Consider the following 22,272-nt stretch of genomic DNA (forward strand, 5'->3'; position numbering starts at 1 on the left):
GTGAATTAACGTGAAAACTCTTAGAAAAAGACCTGGCACAGGATAACGAAAATATGTATGCTCACTATTATAAATAATGTTCAGTTCCAAGAATTATATATTCCATTTGCACTACGAATGAAACCGCAACTGTGATGATAATACTTAGTTTCACATTCTTATCTCCCTATTGAAAACAATATTGACTACCTAAAATGACATTCCATCAAATATAATTATACATTTCATCAAATACACTCAAGCAAGCAGATCAGTATCTGTATTTCTGTCCTTCTCTTTCAACCTATTTGGTGCTTCCATAATGACTAGTAACACAGTGGTATCACTTAAAGCAAATGTATATACTCAATGGCATGTGTAGGCAGAAAATTTTTACATGCATTTATAGAAGGAGGAATGTTAAAAATGTTTGGTAAATAAATACCAAAAATAAAACATTAACTGAAAAGTTAATGTATATAGTGAAGATAATGTAATGAAGAAGGCCTTTTCACATCCCTGATCTATGTTAATGGAGCACTTTCTTCTGATAAAGGCTTATTTCATAATATCCAATGGAAACAGCTAATCAAAACGTTCCTTTTCTGAGCTCATAATAATTTTCTCCACTTAATCAATATAAAAAGCACAAAACACCTATGCCATTGTTTCATGACTGGATTAAAAACAGATCAGTTACAAGAAACAAAGTTCAGTTTCACTAAATACATTATGGCCCTGTAAATGCTCTGATGATAATGGCTTAGCCCCAATTCCAAAAGAGAATTTAGACACAACAAGAATATACTTCATATTCTGAAGTAAAGATTTACCGAGAGTTTAATTTAATACAAGACATGTGAAGACTAAGAAGACAGTCTTGTCAAAAGTAGTAATACTTGTTTTATCTCTTCTGTGCCTATCCTTCAAAATAACATTTATTTACTCCTCATAAAATCTCATTGGGTATGTTAACAAAGAATCAGCTCTGCTATTTTTATAGTCAGTCCTTGAAATTTTTGTAAGAATCAGAAATATTAACCAAGATAATCTTGGTAAAAATAATGACTTAATTAAAGGGAACAATGATGCAAAAACATCATAATAACCAAATAATGGAAAATTTATTAAAATATTATCTATCATTTGCTAGATCTAGTGTCACAGTCCATAGTGAGTTGCAATGTTAACTCAAAGACAGTGACCCTCTGGCAGTTGCAATCCAACAGCTGCTTCAGAGGAAAAATTACAGGCAACCTACTCCTGTGCAGTTTATAGCCTTCCAAAACCTCAACAGAGGGTCAGCTATGAGTTAGTTTCCACTTCACGGCAATGAGTTTGAGGTTCTTGGAGAAAATGAGGAAGGACCGAGGGAGAAGTGAGTGTCAGGTCTCTGTGTGGCAGTCTCACTGAGCTTCATAGGATGGCCACCATGGAGTCTAAGTCTGTGAGGACTGCTGCTGCCTTTAGTTCTGGGACAAAGTGACTCTGATGTGAGCCCTTTAATGTCATTTCAGTGTGATGGGAAAGGGGAGCAAAGTATTTCACCTTTATTCCTTTAAAGATAAGGAAGGAAATGAGATGATTCTAACAATGACATAATATAGTAAGCATGCTATGGTTTCATGTAATGTGTTTTGGCATTAAAACATGTAAAGATGAAAATACATCCAAAGGACAACAAGTAATGCTTTGCAAAAGGCTCACATTTTATATATATAAAAAAAAATACATCGTAAGTCTGAACCTGACTTTGGCATACAATATAAATGTATCAGTGAACAAGTTCAAAGACATAGTAATGTAACTGATGATTTTTCTTTAAAGTAGCAACATTTATAAAGAATAAAATGAAAATCTTAAATGACTCAAAAGCATCCAGATTTTCCTTAAAAAAAGAAAATCTAGATATTACTGGGTTAATAAAAAATAAGGCAGGTTCTATAGTTGGAGATCAGTAACAAATTCATGAAATTAACTTCTCCAGGAGATACTGAAGGAATTTTACAGAATTACACTGTCAAAAACAAAGGCTTGCAGCTGGAATCCACCAGATGCTCAGAGAGAAAAAGAAGGGCAATCTCCTCCCGTGGGATTTACAGCCATTGAAATCTAGCTTGAGGGTCAGCTTTGAGTTAGTTCCAGTTCAAAGGTACACAACAACAACAAATGCATACATAGTTGCCTTAATAGCTTTCAAAATATGTTAGTTGGACATTATCTTCTCTTTCCACTCTCTACAGCCTATGTAACATTGGCTCTGGCTTACAATAAAACTGCCACAAAAAAGAAATAAAATATCAAATAGCTTTTTTCCCCCCATTACAAGGAATTGAAAGAAAGTAAGATAAATTGCTATCTTTGGTCCTTTTCTCTCTATTCTACTTTAAATTCTCAAAGAACTATGACATATTTGTTTGTTTTAAAGATAATCTTTCACAGTTTACATAGAGCTTGGATCTACTCAGTACAATGTGGGCAGACTGTTTCTAGGCTTCCTGATTGATTCATTCTTCCACTGACATTTGTCCCAGGCTAGCTATCCAGTTTGTTCCATTATCCTACCCCAGCTACCTATCCAGATGACCACACATTCTAAGGCAGCACAAACAAACTGCAAGAAACTCTATCAGACTGAAAAAGAACAAATTTCCAGATTTAGAAGTGAGGACAAAGTCTGTTTGTGAAATTTACATAACTTCAATGCAAAGAGGCAAAGCTACTGGTTTAAAGAAAAATTCCAAAATTAATATTACTTTTCTAAAAAAGTAGTAATGACAAGCAAGAGTCATGCTCTTATTACAAGCAATCCTTTACAGGGAATTGTGTTGAAGAGCCTTTCCGAAATTCCACCGCATACACTGGAGCTGTATGTTTAACCTGACATTTAGTTATTATTCAACTCGCCCTATTCCTTTTCTGAGGATAAAGCAGAGGTATAACAATGACTGAGCCAAAAATATAATTCCAATGACTGTAGATACCCATGAATCATTCATGAAAGAGCTAAGGGTGTTTAGACAACCTAATAATACATGGAATTAAGTTAAAATCACAATTACCAAAGTTCATAATAACTTCTCTGGTTTTCCCTGAGTCTCAAGCCAGCAACAGAAGAAAGAATGGAGGGGAGGGAAAATCTGTATCTAACTACGAAAGAATTAAGACAAAAACATCAAAATTAAGCTAATAAAAAAGAAAGAAAATTTCATGCTTACTTTAACTTTTATCATCATAAATTTTAAGTAATAGAAATTACATATATGCTCTGAGTTGTAATAATAAGCAATGAAGAGGGTAAGAAGCAGCAGATTTTGTTTTCCGTTTTTGTCTGTTTGTGGATTACAGCAAGGTCAGCTGACTCAAAACTCATCACCTACCTAGAAAATAACAGATGATCCAACACTTTCCTTTCTAAATGAAAGTTAAAGGCATTGTAGCAACGTCTACCAAGGGACCTAAATAAAATGTAAAATAGTTCTAAAGTTACTGTAATAGTAGAATTTATGTCCAACACAACTTTTATCATAGACATTCTCAATGACAACTCTACCACCATCCACATGAGAATATACAATCTGGAACGGAAATTCAAAGATCAATAAAAAAATTAAAAAGACCACTATAATAGTCTCAAATTCTGACCCCAATGCTACCTCCTCTAAGACTAGTTAACTTTTGATCTAGCCAAGACACAAGTCTAGTAATGCGTTTTATTTTCATTCTTTCCAGAAAATACAGCTATACTAAAAGAAGTCACATGTAGAAACTTTCCAGGTTGGTTTTTTTTTTTTAAAAAGTATTCTTACCAAAAAAAAAAAAAAAAGTATTCTTACAGTAAAATCACTTTAAAGAGAAACTCTATTACCTTCCCAAAAATATCCTTGTGAAATTAAAAAAATATTTTTGAATTACTGTAATTAGAAGATTTTGTTATTCAGAGTACTGATTAGTCAGAAAAATCAGGTTCATTTTGCCCCCACCCCCTCATTTCTGGTACACTTCTGAGCAATATACTGAGCTTCCTAAAAAGGGTTTCTCTGTTTAAATGGAGGTCACAGGAAGAATGTCTGGGTCCAATGTGACCGTCTCACCCTCACACAGCATAACATGTTTGCTCAATTATCTCTGTGCCTACCACTGAGCAGTTCCTGCAAGCACTGTTAACTGTGAATTAAGAAAATGCTAACGGATGATCCCCAGCTTTTTGGTTACTGTTGCTGTTACCTTAATACTAACTACGGTGAGCAGGTATAATACTTCAGTAGGATAAGATATATTTCTACCATATGTCTGATAAAACTCTTAAATTAGAATACTTTATTTCTTTTTAAAATGTTCAGAAAGCTAAAAGTCAAGGAAATAGAAATATCATATATATTAACATGTTGTTGTTTTTAAGTGCTGTTAAGTCATAGACGACTCATAGCGACCCTGTGAATGAAAGACCTGAATGCTTGTATAACTTAAATCATTTCTCAAAGTTCATAGAGTTTCTGGAGGCAAGCTATTACAGAAGCGGATGCCACTCCTGCTTCCAAGCTTTAATCAGGGAGCTCCACCAAACACTGGCCACCATGGGTAGCCATTATCACATTAGACACATCAGTGTCACAGTGTTCAGCTTCACAGCAGCCATGAGTTATCACTGTACAGACCAGTGGACAGACCAGTGCTGTATCACTTAGAAGAATGTTTAACCAAAACCAATTAAAACCAGGCCTGAGGGCCACAGATTAAAACCACTCACTTATGACATATAATATGTAAAAATCTATATAAAACAAGGAAAGGGGTATTAAATTTGCACTCATATAACTTCTAGCTCAATAATTGCTGGTAATTTCAGCACATGGAGCCTACTGTAGGCTCAAGAGAATTAATAATTATTTCTCAAAGAAAAGTCTGGAAGGAGAGAATCACAGGATGATGGTAAAGGAAGGAAAGAGGAGAAAAGGCAATTTAAAGTGCTGAGTAAAATCTCACTTCATAAGAAAAAAATGAATGAAAACATTGTTTTAGTAATGTATACACAGGAAAGAAAGATGCAAATAACAGCCCCCCCAAAAATGCTTTTAAAACTAGTCTTATAAATAAATAGCTTTTATCTGGGTTAGTGTGGTAGTAACCTAAAAGTTGGCTCTTTTTTTTTTTTTAAAGCCATTACAATTAGGTCTCTCTGATCTACAGCTACCTTAATTGCAGTCACGTGGCCCTGCAAATCACCAACATCTGCGGTACCAGGATAAGAGAAAGAGTGCGTCCCACGCAAACAAGACTTGAGGCAAGAAAGGCTTGTGGAAGCAAGACCCTGGTGCTGGAAAGACTGTGGTACTGCTGTGGAGAAATGGAGGGAAGGTGTGTGACCTGACGCTTCTTACATTTGTTCTGGCCACAGTTAAAGGTCTGGCTATTCTTGCCTAATGCTTGAAGAAGGAACTGACTTATAACTACTCTGGGGCCCACCATGCTGGATGATTTGGATCTGACTACTGAACTTAAACCAGAGCCTGGATTAAATGAGGAATTGTTCCTTGAAAATGTTTGGCAAAACCTGGGTTTGCATTGGGTGATATTCTTTGCCTCTTCCACTCACTTCCCTAATAAATCCCATTGTTGGTACTGTAACTGTGAATCTCCGCGTCAACAACCATTGCTGCTGATTGGGGTGCAAGGCACCATGGAGCTGGGCTACAGGCTCTTTATCTCATCTCTGTTCTGGGGCACTGAGTAGCTGTGTTATTTTTGTCCCTCTGGCCCTTTCAGAAAGATGCTCATGGCTCTGTGCCCCTTGTTCCATTTACTCTTGTTTAAACAAGTAGGTAACACATGTCGTCGTTGTTTGCTATTGAGTCACCTGCGACCCACAGTACAGCAGCTCTGAACCATTCCCTGTCCTGAGCCAGTCTCACTGACTGACAAATCAACCCCCATTGCTCCAGTCCATCTCATTTGGGGTCTTCCTCTCCTGCGCTCTCCTTCCACCCTTCTGAGCATGATGTCTTTCTCCAAGGACTAGTCTCTCCTGGCCACATGCCCAAAGTATGTGAGACAGTTTCAAAATCCTAGCTTCCAAGGAGAAACTTGGTTTCATCTTCAAAATACTTCAACATAATAATATATCCACTTTGTTCTGAGTTCAACAGAGGATCCTACCCATTTAGGGATTATAACTAGACTAGTTTAATGAATGACAACCGTCTGTCAAATATCATAAAATGTTTTATTTTCCAGATCAAAATGCTTACCACACTGACAAGTGAGGGGAATATTTAAAAAAATTACTAAAAATAACAACTAAATGAGGCTAAATTTTGCCTAAGGTAAAAGAAGTATAATAAAACATTATAAAATTTAAGCTAGATTAATATTGGCTTCCACTGAATAATGCTCAACTCCTCCAACTACTGCTCATGTTAAGCTGTCTGTCTTCATGAAACACATTTTCACTTTAATCAAACATATAACCATACATTCTTTCACATCTGTAAATAAAGAGGGGATTAAAAATAAAAATTGCGTAAAATGTACTTTTAATCATGTCATATCTAAGCATATATTATTTATGTTTGATGTGTTTAAATACAGATTTTAGAGTATGCATCCGTTCTCATCATACAGCACAAAATGACTACAACAAATAAGGACGTCTGTTACACAACTACATTATACATTATCATAAAATGGAAAATTTTCTTTCCATATGTTAACATTTAAAAGTTTGTCTTTACCCAGAATATAGAGCATATGGCCAGGAGAGTCTGGTACTTGGAGAAGGACAGAATACTTAGAAGAGCTGAGGAACAGTGCAGGAGAGGAAGACCCTGGATAAGATGGACTGACACAAAAACTGGGGTAATGGGGGTTGGTGATGGAGTCATTGAGACTGGCTCAGGATAGGGTAGGCTTCAGAGGTGTTGTACAGAGGGTCACTATGAGTTGCAAGAGACTAGACAGCACGTAACAAGAACAACAACACTTCATTCTTTCCTCTTATCCCAAATTTTACAGCAGAGCAAAAAGGAACTAATATACCTAAAGCATATTCTTTTTGATGCTTTCCAGACCATTCAATAATTTGCTCACATCATCTCTCAGTATTGCACTCAAAGTTTTTCAATTCTTCCAACATCAGAAATGCTGAGGGTGTTCTCCCTTTTTTCCTTCTCCAACTCCAGCTTTTTGCACAATTTCTTCATTGTGTTCTTGAACAGCCCTTTGAAATCTTCAGCTAACTTCTTTCATTTCGGCATCTACCCCCTTTATTTTGGCTTCTTGATGCAATTTTCAGAGTCTCGTCTAAAAATTTGGGGTTTTTTCTTCCTTTGTTTTTGTAACAACTTCTTGAATGATACAGGAATCACCAAAAGAAGATAAAAGAAATACACAGAATCACAGCTCTGAAAAGAAGTGGCTGGCACTGAAAAACTTAAGTACCATACGAACAAGAAGAGTAAATGGTAATAAAGGAAGAAGGTCAAGCTGTATTGATGGTGATTGGCAAAAAAACCGCCCCAGGAATCAATGGGATAGCAACTGACATGCTTCAACTAACAGAAACAATCCTGGAAACACTATGCCAAGAAATTTGGAGAATGGCTGTCTGGCCAATTGAAATCTCTGCTATTCCCATTCTCAAGAAAAGTGATCCAACATCATGTGCAAAATATCAAAGAATAGCATTAATATACAAGCAAAATATCCTTGAAGGTTATTCCAAAATGGCAAGGATAGTATAATGACAGTAAAATGTAATAAATTCAAGCTGGGTTTAGAAGAGGTCATGGTACCAGTGATATTACTGCTCATGTCAGATGGAATCTTTTTTAAATTTTTTTAATTTTTTATTATTTGTGTGTGTGTGTGTGTGTGTACTGTCAAATGAGATCTGACTGGTATAGGAGGAGATTGTCCCTCCTTCTTCAGCAGAACATCTGGTGGATTTGAACCATGCACCTCTGCAATTGCAGTGCAGCTTCTTGCCACTAGGCCACCAGAGCTCTCCCAGATGGATTCTTGCTCAAAGCAGAGTGTACCAGAAAAATGTCTGTGCTTTATTTCCTATGCAAAGGTATCCCAGTCAGATAACTGTGTAGATCATAAACTATGACTAACATTAAAAAAAAATTTTAAAAAATTGAAAGCTCTGAATACTTAATTGTGGTCATGTGAAATTTATACCTAGACCAAGAAACTGTTGTCTGAACAAAGCAAGGGAACACTACATAATTTAAAATCAGGAAAGGTGTATGTCAGGAGTTTATACTTTCACCATGTCTATTCAATCTTTATGCTGAACAAATAATTTGTGAAGCTGGACTCTATGAAGAGGAATTAGTATCCAGGTTAGAGGAGCTCATCAGGAACCTGCCCTACGCAGATGGCACAACCGGGACTGCTGATAAAGTGAGGACTAGAAACTTTACAGAGGATCAAAGACTTTAATATGGCTTACATCTCAACATCAAGAAGACAAAAACCCTCACTATTAGACTGATAGTTTTAACCTTTTTTCCAATATGATTTTGCCTATCAATGATTTTATCTTTTATCTCAACACCTTGGTACCAGCAGTAAGGAGATTTGTTATGCTGGACAAGTGCAATATCAGGGCTCTCTCCAAACTACTGAGAAGCAATGATGTCAATATGAAGAGTAAGGTGCCCCTTATACACGCCATGGTCTTTTCAATCACTTGCTATGCATCAGAGAGCTGGACAATGAATAAGAATGAGAAAAGACGACTTGATGTGGGGTTGAAGGAGACCACAGAAGTCCACCATTGACTGTAAAAAAAAAATAAAATTCAGAAATGTTTTGGAAAAAGGAGGTGCAGTGTGTTCCTTGGAGGTAAGAATGGTGAAATTTTGTCTCATGTATTTTGGGCATGATGCCGCGACAGGCTATTCCTTGGAAAAAGACATCATGGAAAGGTATAGGATCAGCAAAAGAGAGGAAGATCCTCAATGAGATGGATTAAGATAGTGACTGCGGCAATGGGCTTAAGTATCTTAGAAATTATAAGGATGGCACAGGATAGGACAGGGTTCAGATCTGTTGTTCATAGGGTCACTAGCAGTCATACTGGACTCAACAGCACTGAACACATCTAAAGCGTATTTAAACCTAAAATGAGTGTAAATTATTATATCGTTGTTTACCCATAGCAGACCCTCCAGTGGGTTTTCAGAGGCAGTTAATCTCACAGGATATTGCCCATCCTTCTCCCACGGAGCTACTGGTTGCCTCAAACTGTGTGCCTTAGGGATTGTCACACAGCTTCTAGCAACTAGGTGACCAGAGCCCCTTATAGTGATGGAAAAATGCACTTCAAGTCTAATAGTGTCAAGCAGATTTAACTAATTCTTGCTCTTGTTTTGACTAACAGTTACAAAGACATTTTAATGGCTCAGTTTTTAATATACTTAAAATTTAAGGCTGGAATGGAAATAGCGATTTCACTACAGATTAAAAAGCACAGTTCAGTCAGTTAAATAAATGTTGTCTTTTTAATTTAAACTACAGCATTTCCTTTCTCATACTAAAAAATCTGTAATTTAAATTTCTTCCAATACATAGAATTCTTTTTGGAAAGTACAAGGAAATAAAATTAGTCACGTTAACATATCAAAAAGTGTCGTCAAGAAATTTCCCCCACAATATACATTTAAAGTTTATATTTTTATTAAAACATTTCTTACTCAGCACTAACAAAAACTAAGAGAACATATACTTCTATCTTAAACAATTCTGCTATTTCAAAGCTGTATACATTTTAATTCTTAAGTAACTAAAAAATTTTCCATCAAAATATAAATTATCACATTTTACAAGACAGGTATTTTAAGTAATTTTACACTCACTCATTTCATCAACTTATTCTTTGTAGAAAAAAGTGACTCATTCAACAACAAATCACAAAGCTGTAATTTCTACTACCACCAGGGGGAAGAATGCTGATTCATAACATACCTTATTTATCATGAAAATCATTCCAAAAGACTTCCCCCTTGTGTCACCCTCCCAAAAATAAGTACAGAAGTCCCAGAGTGGAACTTTAAATTTTTTAAGTAGTCACTACAGAATCTGAAATGTGTCATTATGTCTGATATTCTGAAACTGAAATTACAAGTTAAGAAAACAATGTATTTGAATTTTGTAAATATTTTTTTGAGTAAGTATATAATGATGGAAATAGGAAAACCAGAAGCCATGAAATTTGAAATAGACTGTATGAACCATTAACATTCTAGGCATCAGTGAAAAGAGATGGACTGGCTTTGGTGACTTTTGAATCAGACAAATGGAATATGACGCTGGGAATGAAAAACAGAGTACGAATGGTATCAAAGTAGTAACCAAAAAGACAATTTCTATCCTGAAGTAATTATACTTAAGCATAATGTCCAGTATAATACATATTTCAGTAATTATATTGGGACTGACAGGATATTATCTATACGCATACAAGAAAGATCTGTTAATTCAACTGTTATTCCAATATATACACCAAAAGCTAAAGCCAAAGAGGAGGAAATTAAAGATTTTCATCAAATTTTATAATCCAAAATTGACATGCAATCAAGATGTAGCAATGATAACTGGTGATGGGATAAAAAAAAACTGATACAATGAAGAAGAAAGAGTAGTCAGAAAATACAGACTTGGGAACAATAATGAGGCCAAAAATGATCCAATTTTGTATATATAATGATTTATTCATTACAAACACCTTTTTAAAAGGAAAAAAAAAGGATGTTTTTTAAACATGGACCTCACAGGAATCAGACTGACTTTATCTGGGGAAAGAATCATTGAAAAAGCTCATTATCAAGAGCCAAACCCACGCAAGGTGCTGACTGTGGAACAGACCATTAATTATTCATGTGCAAGTTCAAAGAAGTTGAAGAAAATTAAACAAGTCCATGAGAACTAAAATATGACCTTGGGTATATCCCACCTGAATTTAAAAATAATTTTAAGAATATGTTTGAAACATTGAACACCAATGACTGAAGATCAAACAAAATGTGTGATAACATCAAGGATATCATCCATGAAGAGAGCAAAAGGTCCTAACATCAAGGATATCATCCACAAAGAGAGCAAAAGATCATTACAAAGAAAAAGGGGGGGGGGAACCTCAAAATGGATGTCAGAACAGACCCCGAAAACTGCACTAGAGCATCGAGAAGCCAAAACAATGGGAAGAGATGCTGAAGCAAAAGAGCTGAACAGGAGATTTCAAGGACACCTGGAGAAGACACAGCATGAACAAAGAGTAAGAGTTCTTAAACAAAAGGGAAGAACTTGCTTATCATTTCTCAAGCTGAAAGAACTGAAACACAAATTCAAATGCAAGCCCTGAGTTACAGTACTTAAAAGCTACAATGGGCAAAATTTTGAATGATACAGAAAGCATCAAAAGAAGATGCAAAAAATACTTCGAATTACTGTATCAAAAACAATTGGCCAACACTAAAATATTTCACGAAGTACCATATGATCAAGAGCCAATGAATGGTAAGGAAGGAAAAAACTGAAGCTGCACAGAAGGCAATGGTAAAAAGCAAGAATCGATGCAATACCAACTGACATGTTTTAAATGACAGATTCAGTTCTACACAAGCTCATCAACTGATTTTATGCTATAAAATTTAGTGGGAAGGTGACAGAGTGGAAAAGATCCATATTTGTTCCCATTTCTAAACCAGGAAATCAAACAGAAAGTGAAAATAATCAAACATTAATCTAACATGCAAGCAAAATACGGCTGATGATCAAAATAATGGCTAGAACAGTACACAAGCAGAGAACTATCAAAAAAAGTACAAGCCAGATTTAGAAGAAGTCATGACACCAAAGCTATCACTGATGTTACATAGACCCTGGCTGAAAGCAAAGAAAATCCGAAGAATGTCTATGCTTTATTGCGATACAATGGCATTTGACTGTAGATCTTAAGAAATTATGACTAATATTGAGAAGAATGGAAATCCCAGAACACCTATTGTACTCATTCATGCAAAACCTATATCTCGACCAAGAGGCTGTTGTGCAGACAGAGCAAGGTTCTACATGGTTTAAAATCAAGAAAGGCATGTTTATCAGGGTTTTATCTTTTTTCCATACCTACTCAATTTATATGCAGAGCAAATTATTCAAGAAGCTTTATTCTCTAAAGAGAATTGGCATCAGGATTTGAGGAAGACTCATCAATAACCTTCGGTATGCAGATGACACAAACTCGCATGCTGAAAGTGAGGAGAATTAGAAATGCTTGCTGCAGAAGATCAAACACTACAACCTTCAAAATGGATTGCATCTCAACATCAAGAAGACAACACTGGACCAAAAGTTCTAGAGATGACTTTCAATGACTTCACCTTACCTGGATCCACAACCAATACAGGTAGTACTAGCAACTGGGAGATCAGGAGTTATACTACACTAGGGAAGTCTGTAGTCTAGGATCTCACGAAATTATTGAGGAGCAATGCTGTTACTTTGAGGACTATGGTTCACCTGATTAGACCATGGTCTTTTTAATCACGTGCTATGCTGCTAAGGGCTGGACAATGGATGAGGCTGACAAAAGAAAATTTGGTGCCTTTAACTGTGTTGTTGGAGCAGAGTATTCAATATCCCATGGACAACCAAAAGATCAAACCGATATGTCTTGGAGAAGGCAAAGTCAAAGTGCTCATTGGAGACAGATGACAAAGCTTTATCTCCCATACTTTGGGCATGGTGCTAGGAGAGGCTATTCCTTAGAGAGGGATATCATGCTTGGAAAGGTGGAAGGATGCGGGGAGAAGACCCTCAACCATGTGTTTGAATGAGTTGCAATGAGTGTGTTTGAAATTGTGAAGATGGCACAGTATATAATAGGGTCAGATCTGTTCTTCACAGGACACCTGTAAATCATACTGCACCAAACAACAAGGGCATTTAAGTATAAAACAATGCTCAGTAGTTAAGAACAAGGTTTTTTCAGTGGTAATCTGCCAATTAATTGATATGACCTTGGAAAATTCACTTAATCTAGCCGAGCTTCAATTTTTTTATCTGTTGTTTTTGAAGATAAGTAAAAAGTCCTCTCATTATGCCTGGCACAAGAGAAAGATAGTAATTGCTGTGATTAGTATTATCACTGAAATTCAAGCTTGAATTGTAATTAGATCTGAATGAGAAATGGTTGTATAACTCTAGAATGTAACTTAAAACAACCTAATGGTCAGTATCTGTTTTTATAGGTGAAGCATTACAGTAGCAGAAGAGAATTCCTAAAGATAGTAAGTCAAACAAACGCCAAGAGATAAGTGCCTAAAATCAGCAACCAATTTATGGAATATTCAAGGAAAATGCCTATGAACAAATGGAACAAGAAGGCAACCTTCAAATAACCCCTACAGCTTTGGTGATGAGTTCAAGCAACAATACGTAGGACAAGCAAAGAGCCCCAACATTTCCTCAAACAAGAAATAGAAAGTCAATTAGGAATAATTTAACTTATTTGGTTTTCAAAGACTAAAACTGAACAACTGACAGATATATTTTACTTTCTAGAAAAAGAACACCAAACAGGCAAGGAGACAAAAAGCGGTGAGATCTGGCTCATGATTTTTCTTACCTGAACATAAGAAACTTCTTCTGAATTCCACCCTCACTAAGTATACATGAATTTATAAAATATTCAACAAAGTGGTCTTTTTATCACATTTAAGAGATTATCTATTTTTTGGTACACAATATATACCTAGAACTACATATACAGAAATACAGAAATTTGAATTTATAGGTACAGGATTCCATGACTGCTAGTGTTTTCTTAATATTGATTATTCAATAATTAGCACTGACCATTTAGTACAATTAAGCACCATTCTATGACCCAAGAATGCTGTTGCACTCTAGTAGGTGAGATTAAAAACAAATAAGACTATATCATATGGTAATAAATATTATAATAAAAATAAATCAGAGTTAGGTGGTAAACAGTGACTCAGAAGCCATTTCAGACTGGAGAGAAAAATCTGCTTGTATTTTATGACAATTACTCCAATTAGTCTGAGATTTGCCTCCAAATTTTAAAGTAACTTTTCTTTTTAATACTTTTACTTAAATTTGGTAGGAGATAAAATTTACCACTACTAGTTAAATATTTTACATATAAGAAGAAATGAAACTTTATTCAGCCTGTAACCAGATTCATTATAGTAACAATTCAACTCATAAAATATACTCACGTATTTAAAATAATGTGAAACATTTTATTGCCTATGCATACTTCAAATACACACAATGACAACTGATGGTCATTATACTGTGTTTTGAAATAAAATTTGCTAAATTATACATAGACTACACTCTAAAACCTCACTTTAAAAAAAAAAAAAAACCCTCACTTTTACAATGAGATTTTACTTTGAAATTCAAATATCCCAGTACAAGGGGTTCAAATTAACTCACCCGTGTCTGTACACAGTGCAGAAGATTTAGAACTCTGTAGCCAAATCCAAGAGAAATCTGCAATTTAAAAAAAGAAAGAAAAACGCATGAATAAAAGTTGTAAGATGCTGTTGGACTTCTAAGAGTATATGTGTAAGACAAATATTTACAATCTTCTGTATTAATTACATGATTGTACAACTGATGTTGCTGAGTGCCAGCAACTTAATTACATGTTGGCTGTCTGTGCTACGCAGGACTGCGCCACTGACACTAGGCCATCTATCTTCAGAGAAAATGTGCTTATGATATTTTTTGGTCTTAATTTTTACCATGTGTGTTATAAGTTCTGGGAAAATTAGCTGGTTGCTACTAGTAACAGTACTGAGAACTTTTGGGGGGGTACCATTAAAAACTACTGAATTTAATTGGTTTTAAAAAATGTTTTAACATCTAAATCAGATTTTATTTTTCTGTCAAGTGGTACCAGTCAGTAATAATTTACACTTGGATGCCTTCTAAAATTTAAAACATTATTAACTCTTTTAAGACTCTTTTACACTTCAGAATAATTAACAAAACCAACCAACAAAAATAAAATCAAACCCACTACCTGTGATGATTTCAACTGATACTGGCCCTCTATCATGGAAAAGAACTGTTCCATATGGGTTTTGAGGTCTTAAATATCTATGAAAGCACTCTGATGGTCTAATGGTAAGGACCTGTACTTCCCATCCCAAAGGTTTGTGGTTCAAATTCAGTTGCTCCTCAGGAAAAAGATAAGCAATCTTCCCTGAAAATCACCTGAAGGATCAGCTCTAAGTCGATTCTGACTTGACAGTGTTGTCTATATGTCCCATCAAGGTGCTTGAGCCAACCTCACTGTCTCTGACACACTTATTCCCATTTCCCCAGCGACTGAGACAATTCATCTCATCAAACTTCTTCCTCTCTTGCACTGTCCCTCCACCCTCCCAAGCATGAGGTCCCTCTCCAAGGACTGATCCCTCCTTGCAACATATCTAAAGTATGTCAGATGATACTTCAGAGTCCTTGCCTCCAAGGAGCAGCCCGGTTTTACACTCTCTATGTCAAACTTGTTTATTTTCCTAGCAGTCCATGATATAGTCAATACTACTCTCCAGCACCACAGCTGGAGAGGAAGAGTTTCAGGCCTACTCAAATGTAGAGTCCATGTGTGCTTTTTACACACAAGGCTTGTTGTGGGAGCTCTGATTGTGACTGTGTGCTCATTTTACCAACAGATCATCAACAAGAAGACACCAAAAACAAGGCCAACCTAAAAAGGTCTACTTCTTGTTGTGTACCATCAAATGGGAACCAAGCCATACCTTTCATATTACTTTTAATTCAATAAAATAACTTTATAATCTAAGTACTGTTAAGTTGCAATGTTTTAATACTATGAAAGATGTATACTGGACAAGCAAGGTAAAATCCTTCTCCAATTACTGAGTTGACGGTGCTAAAAATAAGCATCTAGGCCACAGAGAAGAATTTACAAATTAATTAACTTCTATATATACTTCAGGCAAGCTGGTATTTTCTTTTTTTAAAGGACTAAATCTCTGCTGAACACCATTAATGACTCTCCACTAATGAAACTATTCAAAAAGTAATTTTGATTTCCCAAACTCTGTTTCAAAAGGGTCAGTAGTCATGGCAAAAGTCACCTGCTTAAATGTTTAGCCCTTATAACTTATGTATAAAGATTAATTAGTTGGCCTTCTAATTATTCTAACTATTAAGTTTGTCTATTAGTCAATTTAGCCAAAGAAATCATTAGTTTACTCAAACTGGCAATAAAATAAATGTAAAACTTAGAATGTTCTTTTGTTATTTTAACTCAATTTAACAAAATGCTCAGCTAATACAATTAACCATAAGGTATACAAGTAGAGATTCAGGTTTGTAATTTAGCATTTTTTATCCATGCTGTACTTAAAAAAAACCCTTAAAACACACAAAAAACCACAAAACACCTAAGTCCCAATAGCCCAAAGTGTGAAAAAAATTTCTAAACTACAGTTAAGATACACGGTCACACATATAAGTGACAAGTGTGGTAACAGTAAAAACTAATGTACAAATAAAGTGCACACATCTCAGTAAGGTCATTCTTTTCAGTGGCATCTCTTGTCTACTATTCATAGCCATATAGTGAAGTAAATAGAGCAATGTACTAACTCTCCCAAGACTCGTATTTTAGATCAGACGCACAAAAAAAAAAAAAAATTAATCTCCAGCAGTAGTTAAACATACACAGCTCAAATTTGCAAGAGAACTAACAATACGAAATTTGGCATCACTACTTTTTTTTTTTTTAAATTTTTGTGTGAGTGTACCATCAAATCAGATCTGACTGGTACAGGAGGAGATTGTCCCTCCTTCTCCGGCACAGCATCTGGTGGATTCGAACCGTGCGACTCTGGGATTGTAGTTGCAGGTCCTTGCCAATAGGCCACCAGAGCTCCCCTTGGCATCACTACTTTTAAAAATCTTCACCATCTCTGAAATACCTGAGACCATTCAGTTACTTTATCAGTCCATATTTTTTTAATGACCTTTTCAATCATGGTGTCTTTTTCGAAGGGCTGGTCCCTCCTAACAACATGTTCAAAGAATGTGAGATGAGGCTTCACCATCCTTGCTGACAAGGAGCCCCTCTGTCGTACTTTCTGCAAGTCCTATTTATTTGTTCTTCTAACAGTCCATGGATATTCAGTACTTTTTTCCAATACCACAACTGTAGGGCAATTTAATTTTCTGTCATCCTTATCACTGTCCAACTCTCAGATACATAGCAAAGTAATTTAAAAGATCATTACTTAGATCAAGTTCCCGCTAGTCTTTTTTTTTTAACTTTAAATTTAATGAAAATTTAGAGACTTTGGATTTCCATTCATTCATTGTTGCATTTTTCTCCCTGCCTATCCCTCTCCCCAGTACATTCTTCTCCCTGAAAAGTAAATGAAAAATTCTTTCATTGCCCTTTAATCTATAAAGTGACATTTTTCAATCATTTTGCTTTTTAGTATGTTGGAAAGGTTTGTGACTGTAGATTTTCCTGATGTAATGCATCTTATGGTGTCTTGACTGTTGGTGCCTAAAGATGATGAGGCTGGCACAAGATAGTGCATGGTTCAGATCCATTGTTGTTTATGGGGTTGTTCTGAGTCAAAGTCAACATTTAACAATAACAACTATAACCTAAAAATAACATTTCATAGAACTCCTATGATTCATATAGAGAATATATAAAGAAAAAAAGAGCGGAGAGTCTGCTCAACTGAGTGCCTCCTCCATATTGAAAACCACAAGAGCAACAGGTCAAGGAAAATGGGAAGAAATTATCTAAGAGCTAGAAGTAAACCCAGTAAAGACAAGTACTGTAGTATCTAAGAGGAGATAATTCCAATGAATTATCCCTTTCCTTATAGGCGGTGCTCTATCTGGTTTCCAGACTTTGAGATGTTGTTGTCATGTGCTGTCACTTGCGACTCATAGAGACCCTATGTACAATAGCCCTAAACTCCGCTCTGTCCTGTGCCAATAGCACTGTCTCTGACACACCCATTCCGATTACCCCAGCCACTGAATCAGTCCACCTCAAAGAGGGCCTTCCCCTCCTGCGCTGTCTCTCCACCCTATCAAGCGTGATGTCCCTCTCCAAAGACCAGTCTCTCCTTACAATATGTCCAAAGTATGTTAGACAGAGCCTCAGAATCCTTGCCTCCAAGGAGCCACCCGGTTTAACCCTTTCCAGGATGAATCTGTTTGCTTTCCTAGCAGTCCATGATACTCTCAATACTCTTCTCCAGCACCACAGCTCAAAGGCATCAATTCTCCTATCGTCCTCAGTCACTGTGAAACTCTCTGATGCATAACAAGTGACAGTAAAGACCATGGCCTATATCAGACTTTGAGAAGAGAGAAAATAAATTTCTGTACTTAAAAGTCATTTGTTTATAATATTTGTGGTTGTAGTGTTCTTGTTAGGCTTGACTATGACTCACAGTGACCCTATGAACAACAGCAACAAATCTGAACCCTGTACTTGCTGTGCCATCTTCATAACATGGATATTGGAATGGTCACCATGTCAATTCACCTTGTTGAGTCTTCCTTTCATTAGTTGACCCTCCACCTTTCTAAGCATGATGTCTTTTGCCAAGAACTGCCCCCCCACCCCACCGCCCCCGACAGTATCTTTGGAGCATGCTGGTTGTACTTCCAAGTCCTATGTTTGTTCTTTTGGCAGTTTATAGTATATTCAGACCTCTTCCCCAACATCACAGCTCTAAAACGTTGATTCTCCTTCTGTCATCCTTATTCACTGTCAAACTAGCAGGTAAATGCAAAGACCATGTCCTAAATCAGATCTACCTTAGTATTTATATTGGCATCACTGTTCTGCAATACTTTGGGAAAGGTCCTTCACAGAAGATTTGCCCAATGCAATACATCTTTTGATTTCTTGACCACTAGTACCAAGGGTATTGATTTTAGATCCAAGTAAGAAGAAAAAGTCATTAATCATTTATCTATCATGCTGTGGTCTGCTGGCCTACTGAGGATTTTTGCTTTTTTGATGTTGAAATGCAATCTACACTGAAGCCCAATTTTTATCTCCTTTAGCAAGTATTTTAAGTCCTCCTCACTTTCAGCAAACAAGGCTGTTACATTTAAATAATGCAGGTTGTTGATGAGTCTTCCTCAGATCTTAATGCCACATTCCTCTTCATAGAGGCCAACTTCACAATCTGATCAGCGTAAAGCCTGAATAGGTAAGAAGAAAGGATGCAACAATGTATTCAAACACTGCAAATAAATCAGTATAAAATAAAAAAGAACAAGAATTTCAGAATATTTAATTGTGCTTATGCACAACCTATGTTGTTATATGCCATGAAATCGCCACAGTCTTTGCAATGACTTGCTATGCATTGGAAAGCTGGACAACGACTAGGAATGACAGATGGAGAATTGATGCCTTTGAGCTGTGGTTTTGGATAAGAGTACTGAATATACCATGGACACTAAGAGAATGAACATGTTTGTCCTAGAGAGGGATAAACCAGGCTGATCCTTGGAGGCAAGGATTTTGAAGCTTCGTCTGACATACTTTAGACATGTTGCAAGGAGGGACCAGTCTTTGGAGAGGAGGGACAAGACAGCGTAGGAGAGGAAAACCCTCAACGAGATGGATTGATTCAGTGACTGGGGTAATGGGGGTAGGTTTGTCAGAGACACTAAGATTGGCATAGGACAGAGTAGGATTTAGGGCTGTTATATAGAGGGTGGCTTTGAGTCACAGGCGACTCAATGGCACATAACAACAACAGGCACCTCTGTGTTCCCACCCCTTTGGATTCTCAAACTCCTTCTATAATAATGGCAGCATAATGCTCTCCAGTCCCTCCCAAGGTAGCCCCTGTGTGCTATGTTGTATTCCATTGTAGGAATGTACCATAACTTCTCAATCCATTCGTTTGTGGTTGGACATCTGGGCTTTTCCATGTTCTTGAGATGGTGAATAAAGCTGCTATGAACATTAGTGCACAGGTTTGGCCTCCACGAGAAAGATTGATAACCCAATTACAAAGCGGGCAAAAGACACAGAAATCTGAATTTTCACAGAGGAAGATATTCAACGGCCAAAAGATATAGGAAGAGATGCTCAAAATCACTGGCAATAAGAGAAATGCAAATCCAAACCACAATGAGATATCATCTCATTCCAGTAGTAGTGGCAAAATTTAACAAGACAGCAGGAAATTAAATGTTGGAGAGGATATAGTCAGAGAGAGGAACTTATATGTTTTTGGTGAGATTATAAAATGGTACAACACTCTAGAAGGCAGTTTGGTGCTTCCTCAAAAAGCTGAACATAGAAAATCCATATGGCCCAGCTATTCCATTGCTTGGAATATACCCCAAGAAAATAAAAATTCCTGTTCTTCTTAATGTAAACCATAACTTCTTGTAATCCACACAAATGTTTCTATATAGTAAATAAAACGCAAATATATGTGTCAAGAATACTACAAAAGTAAAACAAGTGAATAAGAAAGTAAAATTTGAACATATCAGGTCCAAATTATGATGGCCATTATTACTTTATGCTAAAAATAATTATCCCCACCAGACCAGACTATGAGCTCTTGGAAGATTAAGAGAAAGTCTTATCCATCTGTGCTTAAGAAGACAGCATGCTGCTGGACCAGAGATTTTTAAAGAACATTCCTGCAAAATTCTAGGGGCTTTAATTAGGGTATCCAAAAAATTCACACAATAAGGGAATTTTTGTGTTATAGAGTTCACAAACCTCCAGGTGATTCTTCTGTAAGAATTTTAAGAATCACCAGAGTACCTTATTAAAAGAATAAAATAAATTTTCAGTAGTGTGTCAAACCAGAACAACTGCTAAAGCCCCTAGGTGGTTGGGTCTTATTTTTTTAGGGTATCTGTTCCAGATTTGGACAGCTAATCAACAACAACAACAACAAAAAGATACAATATTCTTTGACAGAATTACAGGAAAAAGGAAGGAAAATAAATTGGGGAAAAATTATTTCATTTTCAGTAGAAAGAAGTAAAAGGCTCAGAAATAATTCCTCATCAAGACTAGAATAAGTAACTGATAAGTAACCAGTTCTCCAGCGATATAATCATCACCAGGATTTTAACTGGTTTTTTTCATAACTAATACAGATCATTTTTTCCTTGAATATTTTCCTTGAAATAAAAATAAGTCATTGGAGTAAATTTTATACCACAAAATACTAATAAAGAATTCTCATATATTATCTGTTAACTTTTAAAATAGTCCATGAAGAAATATCTATCTTCCTTAGTGACATTAAATCGACACTCTTCAAATACCATCACCGATGAAGAATATGCACTCAGGAACAGACCCTTGATTCTCATAATCTCAGAAAATCACCACATCCTTAGGTTTTTCTCCCTTACTACTGTAAGTCATTCTTAGTCATAAAATGAGAATCTCAGCATATAAAAAGGAGTACTTTAAAAAAGTGAGGATAAGGAATAGAATGGGAGAAAATATTTGGGAGTCATATAACTGGTAAAGATTTATAAAGAAAAAGAAAACAATTTTTTTTAAAGCCTTATATATAAAGAAAAAACTCCTACCTTCATTCCAATAAAAAGACAAGCCATCCAATTTAAAAACTGGTTAAGACTTGATTAGACATTTCTCCAAGGAAGATATAAAAATAGTCAATCAGAACATGAAAGTATACAACACTAGTAATCAGAGAAATGCAATTAAAAACCACAATGAGATAGTACCTAACATCCATAAAGAGAAACGTTCTCAGAAAAATGGAAACTATCTGCTGGCTTAAATGTAAATCTGAATCGTTTCCAAGTTCATTTCCTCTTGGAGCTTCAGTCTGTGTTGGATCACACAATGTGGGCATGGCCATATTTGTGTTTTACCTAGTAATCTGTATGTTACCAGCTGGTAAATTTGAACCAACAACCTTCTAGTTAGCAGCTCAACATGTTACATTCTGGGTCACCAAGGCTTTTTAAGAGTAAATTAAAGTTTACAATTTTGTAGGAACTGATCTCATTTGTAACTCAGCGGCAGCATCTACTAATAACAGTACTTCTACTACTTATAGTAACAGAATTTAATTCTGGAACAAGTATCCTAAAATACCAGAACTTCAACATAGTTCCTTCTGCCTTAGAACCTACTGAGAATTTCTATTTCCACCTTAGAAAATACTCTTTTACTAAAATACTCTGGTGATTCTTACAGAATTCTAATAGAATCTCCTTGAA

The 22,272-nt window shown here is 35.9% G+C and overlaps 1 protein-coding gene across 1 annotated transcript in view; it reads right to left on the reverse strand.

Moving 5' to 3' along the window:
* Positions 1–22,272, reverse strand: part of NCOA2 (nuclear receptor coactivator 2) — a 348,889-nt gene that overhangs the window by 213,638 nt on the left and 112,979 nt on the right. The window contains exon 2 of the mRNA XM_006880449.1: positions 14,452–14,508. The gene's annotated coding sequence lies outside the window, so the exon portion shown is untranslated. The remainder of the gene's footprint in view (positions 1–14,451; positions 14,509–22,272) is intronic.

The sequence above is a fragment of the Elephantulus edwardii genome, unplaced genomic scaffold (genome assembly GCF_000299155.1).
Source record: "Elephantulus edwardii isolate Elephantulus edwardi_28Jun2011 unplaced genomic scaffold, EleEdw1.0 scaffold00008, whole genome shotgun sequence".
NCBI lineage: Eukaryota > Metazoa > Chordata > Mammalia > Macroscelidea > Macroscelididae > Elephantulus > Elephantulus edwardii.